This window comes from Suncus etruscus, chromosome 6 (assembly GCF_024139225.1).
Source record: "Suncus etruscus isolate mSunEtr1 chromosome 6, mSunEtr1.pri.cur, whole genome shotgun sequence".
Classification (NCBI taxonomy): domain Eukaryota; kingdom Metazoa; phylum Chordata; class Mammalia; order Eulipotyphla; family Soricidae; genus Suncus; species Suncus etruscus.
Genome location: NC_064853.1, coordinates 54,097,871 through 54,110,063, shown reverse-complemented (window position 1 = coordinate 54,110,063; position 12,193 = coordinate 54,097,871). Strand labels below are relative to the sequence as shown.

The following is a 12,193-nucleotide window of genomic DNA, read 5'->3' as shown; positions in this document are numbered from 1 at the left end:
CAGCAGCACTAGGGTTACTGCTGACTCTGCGCTTAGAAATCGTTCCTGGGGGCTGGAGAGATAACACAGCAGCGTTTGCCTTGCAAGCAGCTGACCCAAGACCTCAGGTGGTTGGTTCAAATCCTCGTGTCCCATATGGTCCCCTGTGCCTGCCAGGAGCTATTTTTGAGCAGATAACCAGGAGTAACCCACCCCCCAAAAAAAAACAAAAGGAAGGAAGGAAGGAAGGAAGGAAGGAAGGAAGGAAGGAGGGAGGGAGGGAGGGAGGGAGGGAGGGAGGGAGGGAGGGAGGGAGGGAGGGAGGGAGGAAGGAGGAAGGAAGGAAGGAAGGAAGGAAGGAAGGAAGGAAGGAAGGAAGGAAGGAAGGAAGGAAGGAAGGAAAAAAGAAAGAAAAGAGAAAAGAGAAGAAAAGAGAAGAAAAGAGAAGAGAGAAAGAAAAGAAAAGAAAAGAAAAGAAAAGAAAGAAAGAAAGAAAAGAAAAGAAAAGAAAAGAAAAAAAAGAAAAGAAAAGAAAAGAAAAGAAAAGAAAAGAAAAGAAAAGAAAAAAGAAATCGCTCCTGGCAGTCTCAGGGGACCATATGGGATGCCAGGGATTGAACCTGGGTTCATTCCAGGTTGGCCGCATGTAAGGCAAGTGCCTTACCGCTATGCTATCACTCCAGCCCCTAAAATTAATTTCTTTCTGGCTACCCATTACCATACTATTCTGGTATCACCCAAGTCCTGAAAAAGTACAATTGCAAGTTCCCAAACTAATCTCCCTGCTTCTGTCATCACTTACCTTCTCCTCCCTGCAGTCTATTCTCCCAGAGCAGCAAGAGTAAGCAGTTATTTTGGTTAGGTCTTGTGCAATATCTGGAGGTGCCATTCATGCCACTCACATGTAGTGTTGAGGAGTGAACCCAGGCTCATGCATGCTAAACTTATACACTCCAGCCTGTGAACTATCTCTAGCCTAGAGGTAAAGCTTAGAGATAAAGCCTTTTAAAATTTAAGTCCGACCACGTCAGTCCTTTGCCCTTGGCTTTTCAGAGGCTATCTTACAGTTTAAAATGCTGGATCATCTTTATCTTGACTGTAATCTTCCTCTGGGTTAGGTTCCATCATTTCTTTGTAATTTTTCTTTGGGGCCACAGCTGGAGTGCTCAGGGGGTTACTCCTGCTCTACACTCAGGAATCAATTCTGGCAGTGCTTTGGAGTTTGTATGGGATGCCAGGAATAGAACCCACTTCAACCAAGTGCAAGGCAAGCACCTTGCCCACTGTATTCTCAGTCCCAAGAGTTCCATTACTTCTTCACTGGCATTTCCTGTTTCTCTTTCCTAGCTATTCTTCAGTCATATTGGCCTCCTGTGGGTCCTTGAACATGATGAATCATTACTAAACCCCAAGTCTATTATACCTGCTGTCTCCTCTTCTTGATATACTAGGTACCTCCCAAGCTGAATTCTTTCATCTGTGGGCTTAAAACAATCACCCCATCAATGCTCACATGGGGGTTCCCTCTAGCTCCCATCTCTCACCTCCCTTTGTCCCCTATTTTCTAAAAAATTCTATGGTGTCTGGGGCCAGAGAGACAGACAGAGGGTAGGTAGGACACTTGCCTTAAATCCAGCTAACCTAGAAGTGATCCTTAGCATTGCATGAGGTCCCCTAAGCAGTGCCAGAAGTGTACTCCTTGAATATAGTCAGAAGTTAGTCCTGGGGACCGGAGCAGTAGCATAGTGGTAGGGTGTTTGCCTTGCACACAGCTGACACAGGACGGACGCGGGTTTGATCCCTGGCATCCTAAATGGTCCCTTGAGCCAGGAGCAATTTCTGAGCACAGAGCCAGGAGTAACCCGGGGACACCGTCAGGTGTGGCCAAAAAAATAAAAGAAGAAGTTAGTCCTGAGCACAGCTGGGTATGGCCTAAAATGAATAAAAAAAAAAAAAACAGATGAATGATCCCCCAAACACTGCATATGGTTCCCTAATCAACCAACAAAAGTCACCACTGAGGCCGGAGAGATAGTACAGTGAGAGGCCACTTGCCTATTAAGTATGTGGCCATCCCAGGCTCAATTCTCTGCATTGTGGTCCCCCAAGCACCATCAATTAGTGATTTCTGAGCACAGAGCCAGGAGAAACCCCTGAGTATGTCGGTATGCTGTCTCCCCCCCTCCCACACACACACACAAAATCACTGCTGAGTGTGGGGATAATTCGGGGGGTGGGGGAGTCTACTAAATATAATAAAAGCCATATAAGAAGGCTTGAGTGGTCACCTTATACACTGTCATAATCCTTCATTTCCCCTCTATTACCCTACTCTGCTTTGTAACAGTATGCCTAATAGGTAATATTTACCTATTTGTGTTTATCCACCTGTCATTTATTTTTTATTTGTACTTAACCATTAGAATTTGGCGAGGGTGAGTGAGAAGGAGTGCTGGGAATGAGATCCGAGGTTTCACACATGCAAAGTAGATACTTTACCACTAGCCACAGCCCAGCCAGAGAATATAATTCTTGAGTGCAAAAATTCTGTTTTGTTTAATGCTCAGTGCTTAGCTCTATGAGTTGTTCTAGGCATGTACAGACCTGTGTTACTTAATGACAGGAATGCATTTTGAGAAAAACGCTGTGAGGAGATTTCATTGTGTGAATGTTAAAGTATAATTACGCACACCTAAATGGTAGAGCCCACCACACACTTAGCCCCTGTGGAGTAACTTATTAGGACCACCTTCATAGAGTTGGGCTCATCAATGATAGACGACTTATGAAAACATTGTTCACAGCACATGACTGAGGTGAGCGGTCATTTTGGGGGATAATGTTTGTGCCAGGGTTTTAATCCTGGCTCTTTGCTCAGGGATCACTCCTGTCAAGGAGTTCATATGTCCTGGGGATCAAACCTGGTTAAATGCAAGCAAGGCATATACCCTACCTTCCTATTATCTCCATAACCCCAAGTGGTCAATTATTTAATCATCAGAGCAAAAGTGACAGCATACAGAAAAATATTCTGTATAAAAATAAACATATATGTTGCTACATTTTGCTAATAAAAATCAAGAACCTGAGGTGCTAGAGAGATTGTCCAAGAAATAAGGTATTTGCCTTGAAGATGACCCCATTTTGATCTCCAGCAGCTATGGTCCCCGAAGCACCATTTATTATGGCTCAAACTGACCTTCAAACCCACCCCCCCCCCCCCCCGAAACACACAAAAGAAAAAGAAAATTAAGGACCTGGAATGTAGCTCAGTGGTAGAGTGTTTGTCTTATGTTCTATTCCTGGCACCATACAAAAGAAAAAAAAAAAAGAGCTAAGTGATAGTACAGCAATTGGGGTCTATGCTCAATGGTTGGTGTAGGCTCAATTCCTGCCACCACACAGTCCGAGCATCCCTGGCTACAGCCCAAAAGGCCCCAAGCACTAAGAGATGTGATCCGAGAGGCCCCAAGCACAACAGAGGTCACCCACATAATACCCAGTACTGCAGTCAATGTCCAAGCAGCATCCTCAATGAACTGAGTGGCCTCCTGACCACTATTTTGGCAATTAGTCCCAGACACATACACTCACACAGGATGGGGGAACATCATTTAATTTCCCCACAACCAAGGAGAAAATAAACACAAAAGGTTTTTTTGTTTTTTTTTTTTCATTGCCTGACACATAACTTGGTAGTAGATTGTACACAAACCAGGGTTTAAAACCTGGGTTTATATATTCCTTCCTCGCCCTTAAGTTAATCAAATATAGTTTGTTTTGTTTTTTAAGCGGTGTTCCAATAAAAGACACGCAAGTATTATAAAAAAAAAAAAAAAACAGAAAGATCCATGAAGAAACTAATACTGGCTTCAACTCCTTCCAACCAGCAATTAATTTCATAACCCAATTCTCCGAGGTAGGAAAAATGCTCCAGGGAAGAAATGAAACAAGAATCCTGAACCAATTAACAGGGCAACAGTTTGTCTGGAAGTTTCCCACTCCCTCAAGAAGCGTCTTCACCACTCCTGACTGTGCCTTGTTCCCAAGAGACCTGAGTGAGTCTGAAAGGAATATTGAAATTCCTTTACTATGCGCACTCATGGGTGCTGGAACTCCTACCCCGGAAACACCATCCGCCCTATTCCACTCTTGCCCCAGAGAAATCTTTCTGGGACTATCACTCTCAACTACAGCTACCGACCACTCACTGCTCAAGCTTTTCTCTAGCATTAGTACTTTTCATTGCCTTAGCTGACAACAGTTAAATGATGGGGGCCACAGAGAAAAAAACAGCAGGTAAAGTATTTGCATATGGCTGACTCAGCTTCAATCCCTGGCTTTGAGAGTGATCCTTGAGCACAGAGCCAGAAGTGAGTTGTGGGAGGGAGGGAGGGAGGGAGGGAGGGAGGGAGGGAGGGAAAGGAGAAAGAAGAGAAGAGAAGAGAAGAGAAGAGAAGAGAAGAGAAGAGAAGAGAAGAGAAGAGAAGAGAAGAGAAGAGAAGAGAAGAGAAGGAGGAGAAGGAGAAGGAAAGAAAGAAAGAAAGAAAGAAAGAAAGAAAGAAAGAAAGAAAGAAAGAAAGAAAGAAAGAAAGAAAGAAAGAAAGAAAGAAAGAAAGAAAGAAAGAAAGAGAGAGAGAAAGAGAGAAAGAGAAAGAGAGAAAGAGAGAAAGAGAGAAAGAAAGAAAGAGAGAAAGAAAGAAAGAAAGAAAGAAAGAAAGAAAGAAAGAAAGAAAGAAAGAAAGAAAGAAAGATAGAAAGAAAGAAAGAAAGAAAGAAAGAAAGAAAGAAAGAAAGAAAGAAAGAAAGAGAGAAAGAGAGAAAGAGAAGGAGAGAAAGAGAGAAAGAGAGAGAGAGAGAGAGAGAAAGAGAGAAAGAGAGAAAGAGAAAGAAAGAAAGAAAGAAAGAAAGAAAGAAAGAAAGAAAGAAAGAAAGAAAGAAAGAAAGAAAGAAAGAAAGAAAGAAAGAAAGAAAGAAAGAAAGAAAGAAAGAAAGAAAGAAAGAAAAAGAGAGAAAGAGAGAAAGAGAGAAAGAAAGGAAAGAAGGAAGGAAGGAAGGAAGGAAGGAAGGAAGGAAGGAAGGAAGGAAGGAAGGAAGGAAGGAAGGAAGGAAGGAAGGAAGGAAGGAAGGAAGGAAGGAAGGAAGGAAGGAAGGAAGGAAGGAAGGAGGGAAGGAAGGAAGGAGGGAAGGAGGGAGGAAGGGAGGGAGGGAAGGAAGGAAGAAGGAAGAAGGAAGGAAGGAAGGAAGGAAGGAAGGAAGGAAGGAAGGAAGGAAGGAAGGAAGGAAGGAAGGAAGGAAGGAAGGAAGGAAGGAAGGAAGGAAGGAAGGAAGGAAGGAAGGAAGGAAGCTGTGCTCTGTCAAAGGTTCAACCAAAGAAGAATTTTCTCAAAAAAGAAACATTATCGTTTATCATCGTATAACTTTTTGTTTGTGGTTTTTTTGTTTTGTTTTGTTTTGTTTTTTCGTTTTTTGTTTTTGGGCCACACCCGGCAGCGCTCAGGGGTTACTCCAGGCTTTACGCTCAGAAATCGCTCCTGGCAGGCTCGGGGGACCATATGGGATGCCGGATTTTGAACCACCGTTCTTCTGCATGCAAGGCAAATGCCCTAACTCCATGCTATCTCTCCGGCCTCCTATCATATAACTTAAAAAAAAAAAATTAAAGGTTCCTTTGGAAATCCAGTCTTACAATTTAAGTAACTGGTGTGAACTTGGGAGAATTTAATACTCCTGTAAGGTCATTTCCTTTTAGTAAAATAACAAGCAATTACTTCATAGCATTTGGTGAAAATGTTGAGATAAGATATATCAGACAAAAGGAAAAAAGCTGTTGGACAGGACTGTGCCTGACGTATAATAAGCACTCGGTAAATAGTAGCTAGCCCTATTTCTGAAGGCTGACAATTTCACGTGATGACCCTTGTTTGGTTAACTAGCTAATTAAATGAGAAAAAAAAAAGTGAAGTACTTAGCTTGGTATTTGGTTCATAATAGAAAAGCAGCAAATAGTGACGTTCCTTCCTTTCTCCCCTTCAATGGTGGGAAATTATAGACTTCATAAGCCAGCCAAGACCCAGATTTCCTTGTACAACATACTTACCATTTAGGTAATTTAAGCTGCTGTCAATCCCTCTGGCTGCTCCCCTGATGCTTGCTGTCTCAGGATCAGTCACTATCTTTCAATGACAGTTGCCTCCTGACCTGAAGAGAATCAAAACAGAAAGAACACGATAGGTAAAGCATGAATCACACCAAGACTGGGCTGATCCATAAGCTTGTCCCCATATATTCATAGACACACAGTGCAGATACAAGACGAGCGAGAGCCAGGGGGAGACCAAGATTCTGAAGGAAGCTGCCAGTGGTATCTCTCACAAAGGAGAAATTCTTGGCCAAGAAATTTCCTCTTTGCAACATTGTCTTTCCTTAAATTGACAGACCCTGATAGTCGAAAGATTCATTGTAATATTTTACAACTGGATCTAAAAGACACCAACTAGTTAGAGGCATTTTAAGGAAGGAAACTTGGAAAGGGTGAGCCTACACACAAATGCTTAGGGCTAAAGTTGGGATTCTACTAAAAATAAGATGACCTAGAAGATGGGTAAGAAAATAACCCAAACTCTGCTGAGTATTAACTCATACTCCAATATAGTTTATGCCTTATATAAAACAATAAATAGGGCCGGAGCAGTAGCGCAGTGGTAGGGTGCTTGTCTTGCATGCAGCTGACCCAGGATGGATCTCAGTTCAATCCCCGGTGTCCCATATGGTCCCCCAAGCCAAGAGCGATTTCTTAGCACATAGCCAGGAGTAAACCCTGAGCGTCACCGAGTGTGGACCCCCCCCAAAAAAAAAAACCTAAATAAATAAGAACAACAAATATAACAACATTTCCCCTTATAAAGAATCTCCACTTCCAAAATGACTTGCCCCCAGACTTATAGCACAACATGCTAATAAATAGCAATCAGGATTTAAGGGGGTGTGTGGAGGATTTGAATCACACCTAAGCAGTACCATCTATTCTATTATCTACATAATATCTCCTTATTTCCTTACTTTGAGCTCTGTACTCAAGAGACAGGGGCTTCCTTCTCTCTCAACTCCTCAGAAGTGATCTGAATTTGAACTAAAAATAATGCCGCTCTATCTTCAATTTTACTCTCTAGTTTTATAACTCAACAACCTTTCTACAGGAGAACTGAAAAGCCTACTAACCTACTCAATGTTCCTTCTAAAAGTAGTGAAGGGTTACAGGAGTGATCTGGGTGAAACAGAGAGATGGTGTCTAAGCTAGAAATAAACCTAATTTTAGGAAGAGAACCTTAGAAACTGTCTCCCTTTCATGAGAGCCATCTAGCTTTCATCTATCCCAGAGCACCATGTGACCTGCCTCATAGGCTGGTAGTCCCTTTAATCTATAAATAATCTCATATATAATCCATCCTGCTTTGGCCACCTAGAGAGCTAGAAAGCTACAATTGAGATTTTAAAAAAAAGGTCTCAGGAAACCCTCTCTTTAAGCCCTGACCTCCATCTCTCCACTAAAGTCACCTCAATTCACAGATTCTGTTGAGTTGGATCATTTTAGTATTCCCTTACTATGTTTCTTTTGTCCCACATACGAAGTAGATCACTCTGTGTCTTCCCCTCTCTTCCGTTGACTTCACTCACCATAATCCCCGCTTGTTTCACCCACATAGCAGCAAACTGCACAACTTTATCTTAAAGCCCAGACATATTTCGTTGTGTATATACACAAGTTTCATGACAGTACTATAAATCACAATGACTAAAATACAAATTTTAAAAGAGAAAAGTAGCAACAAGAAATTGAGAAAATGTAGGGCTAGGGATGTGGCTCAAGTGGTAAAGCATGTATAAGGTTCTGGACTCAGCCTCTGACACAACACAACCCCCAACTCCAGCACCACCAGAAGTGACACACATCGCTCTGTGCACCATACCACTGACACCACAGAAAAAAAAAATTAATAAAAATGATGGGAGGAGTTGGGTTTTTATGGGGGGTGGTCACACCTGGTGACGCTCAGGGGTTACTCCAGGCTATGCACTCAGAAATCAATCCTGGCTTGGGGGACTATATGGGATGTCGGGATAGAACCATGGTCCATCCTAGGTTAGCACGTGCAAGGCAAACATCCTACAGCTTGCACCACCGCTCTGGCCCCGAGTGCTGTTTTGGGTTTTGTTGTTGTTGTTGTTTTAAAAAAAAAAAACTTATAAAGATGAGGTGCCAGAGAGGTAGACTTGCATGCAGCTGCCCTGGTTCAATCCTAGGCACCCTATTTGGTCCCCCAAGTCCTGCTAGGAATAATCCCTGAGTGCAGAACCAGGAATAAATCCAGAGCACAGTGGGGTGTGGCCCCAAAACAAAACAAGACGGTCCTTAATGACACTTCAAGGGGAAAGACATACTGATAAGCAATAAAAGAAAATAGAATTACTGTTGATGAAAGCCATTAGAAAATAAAAAAAATAATGAGAATGGGGGTAGCATCCAAAAAATGGCTTGGGTGGATGTGGGAGACATTTAGCTTCTCTTAATACCACATGTGCAGGCTTTTTTTTTTTTTACTTCCATTTTTCTCTTTGGGCTACACCCAGCAATGCTCATTCAGGGCTTACTCCTAGCTCTATACTCAAGAGATAAACGGGAGGCTCAGAGAACCATAGAGTGCTGGGTGCTGATTGAACCAGACCAGCCATGTGCAAGGCAAGCATCCTACCTGTAAGAGAATCAATCGCTCAGGCTACATTATCACATATGCTTTTAAAAAATGAATCCATCAAAGTAGAATAAGTCAGTATGGTCGCTATTCAGGACTGGCCCATAGGTCTGCTCTTTCTCACCTGTCTTTCCCATGCACTGTACATAAATATTACACACGTGCATGCACACAGATAACCTTACTCTAACCTACAAATCTAGATGTTGTGTATAAATTCCAAATTCTTATATATGGCTACATAATAACTCCATAGTCCCGACTATAACAGCAATACCCCTGCTAAAAGCTGCTTGCCAGCATCCACTAATAATGTCAAATGACATATTCCTATGGCTCAGAGGGCTTTCCTTACCAAAACAGAATGGATGCAGTACCTGAAGCTCAATAAACAAGAACTCCCTCCATAAAATGCTGATTGGTTTTTCAACTATCTATGTTTTCTCCTTATTTCTTCCTTTGTCTTTTCTTTTTGTTTTTTATTTTTTGGGGGGGACAAACCCGGCAGCGCTCAGAAGTTACTCCTGGCAGACTCGGGGGACCATATGGGATGCCAGAATTCAAACCACCATCCTTCTGCATGCAAGGCAAATGCCCTATCTCTCCAGTCCCTCTTCTTATTTCTAAAAACGGAAGCAAGCAGCAAATGATTTCTTCTCTTTGTTTCCAAATGTCATTTATTTCTTTTCTCCTTTTTACTAAGTTTGTGTATGGCTGAAGACACACATAAGGGTGTAGGTATGTGAGTGTATGTCTAGTCAGAAATAAATGCCCTCTCAAGTCATGGAGAGTCCAAATACCTCAGTTTCCAGGGGAGAAAAGGGGGCTAGAGAGGAGAAAAGGAAGTCACATTGAAGAAAAGCATTAGTACAGCCACATGCAAGACAAAGCACTCTTAAATACAGATCAAAACAAAATACTTCGTGGGGCTAGAGAGAACACAGTGGTAGGGTCCTTGCCTTGCATCCAGCAGACCTACGTTCAATCCCCAGCATCAATATGACTTCCTAAACCCATCAGGAGCCCACCTGAATGCAGAGCCAAGAGTAAGTCCTGAGTACTTCCAGGTGTTGGGCCCCCAAAAAATTATTGAAAGGAAGGGAACGACATGGGATGAATTCTTTATTTTTGGAGCTTTGACATAGGAGGGGACCAGCTGAAGTTCCATTTATAAAGCAAGCCCAGTTCCCTGTCCATAAGAACCAGAAGACAAAGCTCCTTCTAGAACAAGAGGGGAAGAGGGAAGAATGGGGAATGGAAGGAGATCACTGAGTCCTCATAATGTAATATTCACATGTATTCCAGAACTAGGAAACTAAGAGCCATTTCAAGAGGGAAAATTCATCAGCAAAGGACAACTCTAACATGACCCAAATATTGCAATTTAAGCAACAATATTAAAAAATCGGTTATTATAATTAAACCAAGAAATTGAAAGGGGGGAAAAAAAAACATTTTTTATTTGCCAGGTTTCAATTCCAAGGCATCATGAGGTTAACAACTACACACTACTCTTGCTTGAGTTCACGACACTCACCGAGAGGTGGTGCAAAATTAAAGCTGCAGAAGATATGTCAATTTCTGGAAGCCTTGGTTTTTGTTTGTTTGTTTGTTTGTTTGTTTTTGGGTCACACCCAGCAGGGCTCAGGGGTTGTTACTCCTGGCTCTACGCTCAGAAATCACTCCTGGCAGGCTCGGGGGAGGACCATATGGAATACCGGGATTCAAACCACTGTCCTCCATGCAAGGCAAACACCCTACCTCCATGCTATTGCTCCAGCCTCTGTAAGCCTTGTTTTTAGTATCACCCCACCCATTCCCTTCTTCCCTACCCTTCATGCCCTCAGGGCAAAAAATCCAAAAGAAAAATTGTCCTTTTCTGAGTAAAGTGAGAAAACAAGAGGAAGATGTATCCTTCTGATATGAAGGTGCCTGCATAGGAATTCTGCTGTGAAAATCCTGTTGGAGCTCAGTCTTATATAGTCTCTGGGTCTGTTTCATAAGCTGAACAAATTTTGAATTCTTCCAAGGTTGGAGAGGTAGCTCAATGTGAAGCTGTGTACATGGTTTGCATAAGAGATCTCCTTTACCACATGGTTCCCTGATCACTGCCAATAGTGATATCCATTGAGGTATCTCTCCAGCCCCAGAGTATTAAAAAAAAAATTAAAAAAAAAAAAAAAGGAAGAAAGAAAAAGTAGGGATAAGTGCTTTAGGTCACACCCAGCAGTGCTCAGAGCATTCCTGGTTCTATGCTCAGGGATCACTCCTGGCAAGGCAGGGCGCCCATATGCACTAAAGAGATCAAACCACGATAAGACACATGTAAGGCAAGCACCTTACCTGCTGTTCTCTTTGGCCTACTATTGCGATGTCTTAAGAACAAATTAATGGACAAAGAATGTAGCTCAGTTTCAGAGCACATGCCTCCTATAAAGGCCCTTATCTTAACCCTGACACGAAAAAAAATTAAAGACTCAAAAGGAAATTCTCTTTTTCAAGACAAATTCCTTTTTTTTTTTTTTTTTTGGTTTTTGGTTGTTTGGGTCACACCCAGCAGCACTCAGGGGTTACTCCTGGCTCCACACTCAGAAATCGCTCCTGGCAGGCTCAGGGGACCGTATGGGATGCCGGGATTCGAACCAATGACCTTCTGCATGAAAGGCAAACGCCTTCCCTCCATGCTATCTCTCTCTGGCCCCGACAAATTTTTTAAATTGTGCTAATAATAGAGAAGTTCAATCTATCTATGAGGGCTGCTAAAATAATGTTTTTCCCTTTATAATTCTCTAAGGATAATTTTAGGTTGGGACAGAAAATCTTGGTGATGCCCAGGGTTCCTGGTTCTGAACTCAGTAACTATTCCTGGTGTTGCTCAGGAGGTCATATTTTAATGGGATGCTGGGGAATGGGAACACAGGTCAGGTGCCTTAACCTCTGGTACTCATCTCTAGTGTCATGGCTGATGATCCGATCTCAGGAATCTTTATACTTCCCATTTTATCTAAGAAGCGTTACCTAACAAAAAACTGAGTATAAACAAATTTGAAGATCGGAAAGGAAGGGCTTAAATTCTAAGCCCCTTTGGAAGAAGTTATTAATAGGCAATTAATATGGATGGTTTCAGATGAGGGTATCTATTTAAAAATAGGTCATCCGTCAAGGGCTGCCACTTGGCTCTGCTGTTCTCTTTTCTAACAAGTAGTCTATAATTGTGACTAGACTTCCTTGCAATTAGCCCATGTTTGTGGGATTTAGCAGCAGAACCACGTCTCTAAAATTGTCAGTTATTCACACTAGCTTTAAGAAAGTTGGCTGCAATAAGGTATCATCTCATACCACAGAGAATGGCACACATCACAAAGAACAAGAACAACCAATGCTGGCGTGGATGAGGGGAGAAAGGGACTCTCATTCACTGCTGGTGAGAATGCCGTCTAGTCCAGCTTTTATGAAAAACA

General features: G+C 42.3%; 1 protein-coding gene across 4 annotated transcripts in view; it reads right to left on the bottom strand.

Moving 5' to 3' along the window:
• Window positions 1-12,193, bottom strand: part of LUZP1 (leucine zipper protein 1) — a 124,640-nt gene that overhangs the window by 30,840 nt on the left and 81,607 nt on the right. For all 4 annotated transcript variants that reach the window (XM_049774649.1, XM_049774651.1, XM_049774648.1 and 1 more), the window contains exon 2: window positions 6,080-6,180. The gene's annotated coding sequence lies outside the window, so the exon portion shown is untranslated. The remainder of the gene's footprint in view (window positions 1-6,079; window positions 6,181-12,193) is intronic.